Below are 10,801 nucleotides of genomic sequence, written 5' to 3' on the forward strand. Positions count from 1 at the left end.
TCCGTGAAAGACGCTTCGTCTTGTCTGGCGCCGCGTGGAAACAGCACACGCTGCAGCTGACCTCGAACACAGCGTTCACACACACCGAACACACGCCCCCCAGAGCACATCCAGGTTATTTATGAGATTATATCCACTGCAAGTGTCACTCGTGTGGACGTGTGAAACGTGTAACAGGTCCACTCAGAATGAACTCCCTGATGCTTCAACCCCACATGAGAAGAGTCCAGAGAGATCCTCCACGTGCTCGCTTGAACCCTGCCAGCCTCTCAGAGAGCCTGCGCTCCGTGGTTTACATGTCCCGGTGGAAAAAGGCCGGAATACTGATCCACTTTTTAAAGAGGAAGAAGAAAATCAGAAGAAACAAACTTCTCCCTGTGCGTCTCTTTGCAGTTAGCCCCTCCCCCTGAAGCCCTGCCAGTAACGATAGAGCAGGACTTTGGCCGCCTCCCCCCGCACGTCCTCCTCAGCCTGCCTGAGCCGCAGATAAGAGCGGCTGTGGGGAGGGCTCGGCTTCGTGTGGATTCACATAACTAACCTTTGGTGTCCAATTAGATTAGCCGCCGCCAAACCAATTAGTGTTTCTGTGAGGAAGGAGGAGATGCCAGCAGTCGTATTAGCACTGATATCCTCGCAGCAGGCAAACATGCTGACGGAGCTCTTCAGCAGCCACTGCAGTGGAAAATGCAGCTTGTTTGCAATAAGAGAAAAAAGTTTTGGAGCTGGAACAAAAAGCGTCCGGCTTTAACGAGTCAGAGGAGCCTGACAGCGAGGCCGGGTTCATTTCCTGTCCCGAGGAGACAGACGCAGCTCATCCATTAATGAAGCGCGCCGTTTATCGCCCTTCCAGCCCGGACCGCTGCGAGCACCACGAAGCATCGTTTAAAGCAATCAGAGCGGCTTCGCTGTCACGCTCCGGAGCGCTGAGCTCTTTGGGGCGTTTGGGAGGAAACAGGAAGTAAGCGTTGCCACGGTTCAGTAAACTAGTCCCCGGGCGACAGCTTGAATCACCTGAGCACGACTCGTCCCAGGTGAAAGGACAAAGCACAGCACTCTGATGTACACCTCGCTCCACAGACACACACAAGCAGTTACACAAAAACTATTTGACATATCAGTTAAACCCATAACAGTGACACAGATGTGATGAAAGAGCTGAGATCCATGAAGATCAGCAGCAGGACGGCCGACAGCCCAGCTGAAGCACACCTGATTCAGTGTGTTGTTTCCACAGGTAAAGGCAGGGTCACCTGTCACCTCACACTATTATTACATGATACTTATAATATAGCTCCCTGTATTATTGGTCACATGATGTCGAGAGTCCGGATCAGCCTATCAGCTACAGCCACCTGTGGGTCAAAGAGGCCACGCCCCTAATAATGCAAACTTTACAGACTTTAAAGCCTTAATATAGTTTAACAGGTAAGTTATAAAATCAGGTGTCATGAGGTAGGGCTGGGTGTCGTCACTGATTTCTGGAATCGATTCAATTCTGATTCACAAGGTCCCGAATCGATTCGAATCAGTCAGAAATATTATAATTCTGATCACTTATCAGCACATATCCATATTTTATATCTATAAAAAGAAAGCTGACACTGTGAGACTTTATCACAGGTGTGAGCGTCGCAGCAGAGGCCTTTGTGTCAAAGTAGCTGAGGATGAAACAGAAACACATGAAGGTTGTCCTGGTCTGGGATTTTATAGCAGATGACCCTGAAAATATTCAGCAGTCGATCAAAAACTGAAGAGAACCATGACTCAACATCTGAACATGACCTGATGCTGAAGCGTAGTTTGGATCTTTTCTTGCTGCTGGTTCGGTCAATATTGTTTGGAGAGCAACAAAACTGCAGCTTCAGAATCAAACACAAAGAAGACGTAAACACAAAGCGCCGATCCAACGAAACATCAGAATCAGCGAGCTGTCGGCTTTCAGCCCCGACCGTGTCCGTGCCGTCGGGGGCGACAGCTCGCTGATTCTGATGCGTCGGCGGGTCGGCGCTTTGTGTTTACGTCTTTGTGCAGAATCGTGTTCCTGCTCTCATTTACTGTTTCAGCTGTTTGGTGGTTGTTGGAATTTGTGAGGTTTAACCTGAGATTCTGGCGTTTGGAGTAAAAAATAAATTTACATTTAAAAATAGATTGGGGGTTTTAATGAATCGATATCACGTTATCCAAGCTAGAATCGATTGTAATCGATAAATGGATCATCAAAACCCGCCCCTGCTATGAAGGGAAACACAGGGCCTATGGGGGCTGACTCACTGCTGCCCCTGCTGGATGTCAGAGAAACTGCAGCAGGTCAGGAACCTTATTCATGTGATCCAGACTGTTGACGCTTCATGCCCCCCCCATAAAGTTCAGACTACAGCGGCTGAAGAAGAAGAGCTCCTGCATCAGCGTGTAGGCTGAGGAGCACAGAGCAGCCGGCAGTTTAATCACGATGGAAAAAGTAAAAGAGAGAATAGAAGCTGCAGCCAATCACGTCCCTGTGCTCAGCCTCAGTCCACGCCTCCGCCGCAGCTGTCTCTGCTGATTTCATCATCACCCTCCAATAACACGCCAAACCTCTCCTGACCTCCAGCCTCTACAAACACAGAATAGCAGCAAAACATTGAGAGGAAGGATCGACCCCCTGCTGCTGGGACCACCTGCATGTCCTCAGCTCCTCCTCGTGTCCCCCTCATTCACACACACCTGTGGTATAAGTCACAGGACTGCTCTTGTGTCACAGAAGGGTGATGGGCGGGTGTGAGGAGATAAAGAGCAGCTGATGACATCAGCAGGAGGCTGAAGGCAGCCCCACCTAAAGCACAAACTGCTGATTCAGAGTTTCCTCCTTCAGCAGACGTTCATCAGGGATTCTCTGCCTCCTCTGACAAAAAAGGGCCGGTAATGACAAATATTTCAATATTTGAATGTCTACTGTGAGATAAGCCCAACCTCGTGGCGAGGCAATTAAAGCAGCACGAATGGAAATGGACGATTTATCATCGGGAAGCATCACTGACAAGTGGCGGCTACGGAACAAAAGTCCGGCTCTGACACAGCGCCGGATGGACGTTATTGCTCGGCGGCATCGGCGTCTGCACTTGATGAGGTCCCCCCTGCTATCGGCTCAGAGATAGCAGGTGTCAATGGAAACCAATTTAAGGCGTCCACAGCAAAGTGAGTTATTAACCCGCCTGCCAAAGAACTGTATCTTCCCCTCTCCCTCTTTATTTTGGGAAGAGCGACAGAATGAAAGTGAGAGCGGCGCTTTCAGAAGTCGATTAGTGCTTTGACACTTTGTCTTTTTAAACGCTCGAGTTAGACGCTGAAGCTTCCCAGAGGAGAGGGAGGAAAGACGCTTCAAGTGGAAAAGTCAATCACTGTGACTGACGGGAGTCTGGGCCCACGCCACCCACTGTGGAGCAGGGAAATTATTTTACTGCTATTGTTAAATAATCATCATTATTACCAGCATAATATAATCTGCAATATGATCATTGCTTTAACAATGTAACAGATAGCTTTAAGAAGGCCTGAAGGTTTTATGCATACAGGTATTAAATTAACTTTGTATTCCAGGTGCAGTTATAACTATTTTATACATATTGCATATTTGTGCTTATTTGAGTTGATGTTCAGGTTCATTAATGGTCTAAAGCTTCACTAGTGAGAGTGTCTAGATGATCCATGCTGAGGGAAAACTAGAACATAGAAGGAATTGCAATACATGCTTACACAACAGTTCATTTTAATATCTTTTATATGTTCATATTCTTGTATTAAGCTTTAGTAGAGGTTCTTGATTAAAACATTTATTTAGTAGATGATATATCTATAGTTTCAGTTCGATTATTACATATACGAGAGTGGTTTCTGTCTCTCTGGTTAGAGGTCAGGAGCTAGTCGCGAGGTGAAACAGGGTGCAATTGTGGTTAGCACACAGACACACACACACACACACTCAGTTAGAGAAAATATTTATAGGGGAAAGTTTAATTATGTTTTGCTGATGTTGCAAAGAGCAGTTTGTAGCAGAACTGCTGTTGAGGTGTCAAGATGACAAGCGAGCATCCGGCAGTGACAGGAAGTACCTGTTATGAAGATGGAAGACGATGTTCTTTTAAATTGTGTCAAAAGTCGTTGTGGTTTTGATATTGACGTATGTGTATATCCTGTCTGTGACGCATGAAGGGGCGTCAGTAAATCAAACCCTGATGCTATAAAAATCTGTGTATGCTTTGAGGAAGTCGAAGATCACTTGCTGTCTGCGTACAGAGTGTCTTCCCACACGTGTGTAGTCATTAAAATCATTGTTTGACCAAGAGCTTCTGGACCATGGTGGTTTGTACTCTCCTTCCTCAATTTTTGAACCTTAACACCACCCAGGGCCGCCCTCTTTCTCCCAGCCACTGCTGCGTGCACGCAGAGGGGTACAGGAAGCCGTCACCACACTTCCTGTCCCAGCATCGTGACGGCCCCAGACTCAGGGCGGACCTTTAACTGATCCAGCGCTCTGTGACCTGAGAGGCCTGCAGAGTGGGAGGAACCAGTTTATTGGTTTTTGGATGGTGGAGAAAGCAAAGAAGCACCACGCAAACGTTTGTGGACTCCAGGAAGCTCTGAGATGGTCCACAGACCACGTTCTCGTGATGAGTCTGGATTAACATGGAAGTTTCACGTCGTGCGAAGCATCGTTTGCTGGTGTCTGGAGAAACACACATTCTCGTTTAGCTGTGTTAGTGAGGACATCTCATTGCTTTCCCTAACCTAACTGTAACCCTGACATCAAAACCACATCTCACACACGTAATGGTTTGATGTTACTGTTGTTTACATGAACATGTGACTAATATCCACACTGATGCACACCAAAAGAAACTATTCAGGGTTTAAAGGTGACACAGTCTGGCGAGGGCAGACTGTATGAATTGAAAAAAGGACCCAAAATGCAGCCTCCAAGGAACAGGGAACCAAACCTGAATGTTAACAAAAAGCGAGCCGTTTAATATGGCTGGTAAAAAAGGTACAAACAACAGGGCAAGGCAACCTGAAGCAAAATTAACACAAACCTAAACTGGGAAATCTAAACAAGCAATAAGAAAAACCTAGACAAGGAACTTGGAAGCATGGCGTGGACAACAGACGACCTGACAATCACACACTGAAAACAGAGGACTTAAATACACAGGAGGTGATTAGGGGAAGTGGGAACACCTGGAGGAACAGCTGACTGACATGAGCCTAATGAGGGGACAAGGGAAGTGAAACTAAATACAATGAACAAAGAACACGCGACTCCTTCAAAATAAAACAGGAAACATGAGACAGACACGATAATACAAACTTGATAACATAAGACACGCAGCATGAAACACGAAGGGTGAGGGGAACTTAAATACAGGGGAAGAAAACACAAGGAGTCTAATAACCTAATGAACAAAATAAACTCAAACTTAAAACGCTGGGTCAAAAGACCCAGGATCATGACAAAACTTGGAGGCAGGAAGGACGTGGTGAGACGCGTTTCCGTGTTTCATACATGTTTAAAAACAAATCCAGAGGACAGCTGAAAGTCTCTGCTTCTAAACTTGTGCAGAGCCGATGGGACAGTTCATGTCCAACCACCCGGTCTCTGCGGGAGATGGGACACACTCGACGCCAAAAGGTGGAGCTCCTAATCTGCGACGAGCTGACGCTACGACATGAAGGTTCAAAGAAACCCCAAAAATAAAAGCTGCAGAGATGCAGCAGCGTCGTTGGCATTCGGCGCATGCTTCGCTGAAACCACACTTCTGCCTCTTCTCGCAGCTCGCTGCGCTCGCAGAGATGTTCATTTTCAGATTTCACACTTGATTTAGAGCCAAACCAGCAACATTTAGAACTCAATCAATCTTCCTGTTTTACATACAACCTGAAAGAGCCGTAATTTTCCAATCAGCCTCAGCAGTTGCTGCTGTCACTTCCAATGTATCGCAACATCCCCCAAAACCTTCAAGACCGTGAGCAAAGCCCACTCGGTATTAAAGCGGCATGCAGCGCTGCAATATCAAACCAGCCAGCGCCTCACATTCCCTGCAGAAGCCTCTAAATCTTCCAGCAGAAGCACAGCATCAGCTGACCCCGCCTCATCCCCAGCACTGCGTTTTACCTGTGGATTGTTGCTATTTTAACTCGCCACGGACGTCAGGCAGAGGTGGAGGCACAGTGACTGTTTACAAAAAGGATTTTAAATGTAAGCAGTGTTTTCTACAGCCTTCGTTCTCCAGCTTCGAACACACCTCCTTCGAGGTGAGTCGTACAAACCCGATTTTCTGCGCTGTCATCTATCGCCCCCCGAAATACAATAAGAACTTCATAAACGACTTTTCTGATTTTTTAGCTGGGATTATGCCCAACTATGATAGTGTTCTTATTGTTGGAGATTTTAATATTTTAATATACATGTATGCTGTCCTGATAAGGGAATATTTTGCAAATATTATTTCTTCCAACGGTCATAACCCACGTGTGTTATTTAGGACCATTGACACTGTTCTTAATACTCCTTTGAATGTCTGTTTGGAAGTTTCTCCTGAGATTTGCAATGATTTTCTGAACTTTTTTATTTAAGGTCATCACCATCAGGGCTCTTATCACAGCTCCTGACTCTGACCCCTCTGTCTCTGTCCCTTGCGCTGCTGTTTTCACTCAGTTTGAGCTTGTGACGCTCTCCTCTTTAGAGGATGTGGTTCGCCATATTAAGCCCACAGGTTCTCCACGGGATCCTGTCCCTCCACAATTCTTTAAAGAAATTTTTCCTAGTATACAACAGTATGTCCTTGACATTATTAACAGCAGTCTGTCTTCTGGTGTGGTTCCTGCAAATTTCAAACATGCAGTAGTACAGCCACTGCTTAAGAAACCTGGCCTTGATCACACAGTTTTAGCGAACTATAGGCCTATTTCCAAGCTGCCTTTAGTCTCCAAGGTTTTAGAGAAAATTGTTTTTAGTCAACTGAAAGATTTTCTAGATGAAAATGGAATCTTTGAGGTTTTTCAGTCAGGTTTTAAAACCCTTCACAGCACAGAATCTGCATTACTAAGGGTTTTTAATGACATCCTTCTGGCATGTGATTCTGGTAACCATGTTGTTCTTGTCTTGCTTGACCTAACTGCTGCCTTTGACACAGTAGACCACAATATTCTAACTTCTCGATTACATGATGTAGTGGGTATTGGTGGCACTGCACTCAATTGGTTTAGGTCTTATTTGTCAGATAGAACTTTCTCTGTCAGCCTTCTCGGTTACGAATCGTCTTCTGCTCCTCTGTCATGTGGTGTCCCACAGGGCTCAATTTTAGGGCCACTGCTCTTTTCTCTGTATCTACTGCCTCTGGGTTCTATCCTTAGAAGGCATGGGATCTCATTTCACTGTTATGCCGATGACTGCCAAATTTATTTGACACTAAAACGCAAGGATGGCATCTCCATAAAACCTCTCTTCACATGTCTAGATGACATTAAAGCTTGGTTGGCTCGAAACTTTTTAAATTTTAATAAAAAGAAAACAGAAGTGTTGGTGTTTGGACCCAGTGGTCCCTGTGAGTCCTCCTCTGTTGTTTTAGGATCCCTGGAAGTCTATTTTAAATCTGTTGTTACTGACCTTGGTTTTAAGTTGGACAGTGATTTTAAATTGGACAACCAAATCAGAGCAGTGAAATCCAGTTTTTATCATTTAAGGCGACTGCCAAGAGTAAAATCTTTTCTTTCGAGGCAGCACCTTGAAACAGTGATCCATGCTTTTATTTCTTCCCGCCTGGACGACTGTAACTCACTTTATGTGGGGGTCAGTCAGTCATTGCTCTCACGTCGGCAGCTGGTTCAAAATGCGGCTGCACGACTCCTAACAGGAACTCGAAAAAGAGAGCATATAACCCCCGTGCTGGCCTCTCTGCACTGGCTGCCTGTGTCTTTTAGAGTTCATTTTAAAATTCTTATGTTTGTTTTTAAATGCCTTCACAGTCTTGCCCCGCCTTACCTCTCTGAGCTTCTTCATCCCCACATACCCTGTCGGTCTCTCAGGTCAGCTGACCAGCTGCTCCTGGAGGTACCGAGATCCAGGAGGAAGCTCAGAGGGGGCGGGGCCTTCTCTATCGTGGCTCTTAAATTATGGAATAATTTGCCCATGCATGTTAGAGAGGCGCCTTCACTGTCCACTTTTAAATCACGTCTTAAAACCCACTTTTATTCCTTGGCTTTTAACCTCAGTGAGACTTAGTTTCTTTTTTAATGCAGTAGTTATTTAATTAATGATTTCACTCTTCTTTTATTTGTTTTTTATTTATATCTCATGTAATTTTATTTTACAGTTCCAGTGTACAGCACTTTGTGTCAGCTGTGGTTGTTTTAAAGGGCTTTATAAATAAAGTTGATGATGATGATGATGATGAATATCAACAGACTCTCCCAGTGAGGTGCATCCAGCTCGCTGGCGCCCTCATCCATTCTGCTATCCTCCCTCTGCACACATCATCTGTTTTGGGCTCCTGGGCCATACATCAATGTGGCGGGCCAGAGAAAAGCTCTTTAAGTTGCATAAACACAATGTCGCCCGGGCACCCACCAGCTGCCCGTGATGGATGGGACCGCACACAGAAGAGGGAGCCGGATCCATCCAGGAGCTGACGGCGGAGCAGCGCCGAGCGGGCGGAGAGGCTGCGTGGTCGGCGCTGACGCGCAGCTCTGCAGGAGTGAAGAGGCCGAGCTGCAAAGAGGACATTAATCACGCCGAGCTCGGCCTGACTGAGCCTTTCACCCAAACGCTGCGCTCCAGGGATGGTTACTCTACGCTGCTCGAGCGTTTGTTTCTTCCTCGCTAATCGCGGCGACCAAACCTGCTCCGATCCATCAGCTGGTTACCGTAACAACAGGTGTGACGAATACGCGCAAAAAACAAAAACCTGCACAAACTACAGACAGCTTCAGAGGCTCGACAGCAACCGACCGACGAGTACAGGTCACTGATCAGGAAGAGGACTGCACACTCATCAGCTGAGCTGAGCAAAGCTCCTCTAATCCAACCACAGAGATATGAAGCTATGAGCAGAGCAGGTCCAAAGAGCCAATCAGAGAGCAGGATAAGGCTATCATCAGAGTCTGCAGACAGAAGACACCTGAAATAATCCTGTTATATTCATCTAAAAACTGCAGAATTTAGAGTTTTGGATTCGACTACTTACTGATGTTTTTGTAAAAAGTCTTTGCTGTTGAAATGTTGCATGACACTGAAATATGAATACATATGAGAAACGAGTTGTTCTGGTGTTTATTAGTGTGCTCAAAGGGTTCATCTGTCCTGGACACATGCTGACTCATGCTGACCAGTGACAGCGTCAGGCTTTTATCTTTAATCAAGCACACACATCCACACATGTGCAACACTCTTTTCTGCCATCGTTGTATTTTACTTGTATATAGAATTTGTATTCTATTTTTATCCTATTGTATATTTTATTCTATTTTATTCTACTGTATATAGTATTTTATTTTGTTCTATTCTGTACAGTTGTGTACTGTATTTATTCTTATTATATTCTCATTTTTGCTACATAACTTTTGCACTGTCCACTTCCTGCTGTGACAAAACTAATTTCCCACGTGTGGGACTAATAAAGCTCATCTTATCTTAACGTTCAAACATTTAATGTCCAGAAACATGGTTCACAGTGGCTGGACGGGACATTTCTTCTTTTATATATCAAATCCTGCCTATTTGTCCTGTTCGGTTAATATTTTATTTTGTCTGTTGGAAAAACGAATTTTTCGTTTTCTTTACTAAAGAAAATGTTCATCGTTACACTGAGCTGACTGTACTGGTGTTACGACCCATAAAGTGATGGATGCTCGGTCCCCCACAAACCCCAGAATCACACCGACGACACCAGCCTCTGCTATCACAAACATGAAGCACAGTTGGACGGCTGCATTATTTTTCTGATGCGTACTCAGCTGTTTGCAGAGCGTCTCCGATTCCTCTGAATATTCGGCCACATAACGACTTGAGGCTCAGCTTCCTCGGGCTCCTCGCCGTCTGCTGCTAACTGGCTTAGAGACTCTGAAGTTTGTGTCATGAGAGCCGAGGGGGACGAGAGCGCCGCGTCGTAACTGTGAGCAGCGCTCTGCAACAAAAAGATGGAAAATGACCTTCATTTCTTTGCACTTATAGAAGCTGCATCGTTTCAGGCCCAGCCGCACCCTGCACAGCTGCGGTGCTGCATCCCAGAATGCAAAGCATACCTGGCCACGCAAAGGCGTCTACCTCACACGCCTACACCTGTAGGTGGGTAGGCGTGTCTGACTGAATATTTTATCTGAGAACAAAACAGGAAAGTTCCCACAGACGCACAAAACTAAACTGGTGTCATCTGAAACCAGTACGAACAAAGACGCTGTCCCCATCTCGCTGACAATTAAGTATTCGCTGAGTACAAAGGGAAACAAATACTGCAGTTTATCACTTTCATGTAAATGAGGTTCAGCTCATTGTAATCATCACTGTGGCTCAAAGAGTTGGCAGTTCGTCTTGTAACCGGAAGGTTAACGAGCCCCGACTCGGACAGTCTCGGTCGTTGTGTCCTTGGGCGAGACACTTCACCTACCGCCTACTGGTGATGGCCAGAGGGGCCGATGGCACGATATGGCAGCCTCGCCTCTGTCAGTCTGCCCCAGGGCAGCTGTGGCTACACCTGTAGCTGCCTCCACCAGTGTGTGGATGTGAGAGTGAATGAATAGTGGCATTGTAAAGCGCTTTGAGGGCCCTGAACAG

Source organism: Aulonocara sp. 'chitande type north' Nkhata Bay, linkage group LG5, assembly GCF_057382095.1.
Source record: "Aulonocara sp. 'chitande type north' Nkhata Bay isolate Kocher_YH1m ecotype deep benthic linkage group LG5, A_spYH_male_GT1.1, whole genome shotgun sequence".
Classification (NCBI taxonomy): Eukaryota; Metazoa; Chordata; class Actinopteri; order Cichliformes; family Cichlidae; genus Aulonocara; species Aulonocara sp. 'chitande type north' Nkhata Bay.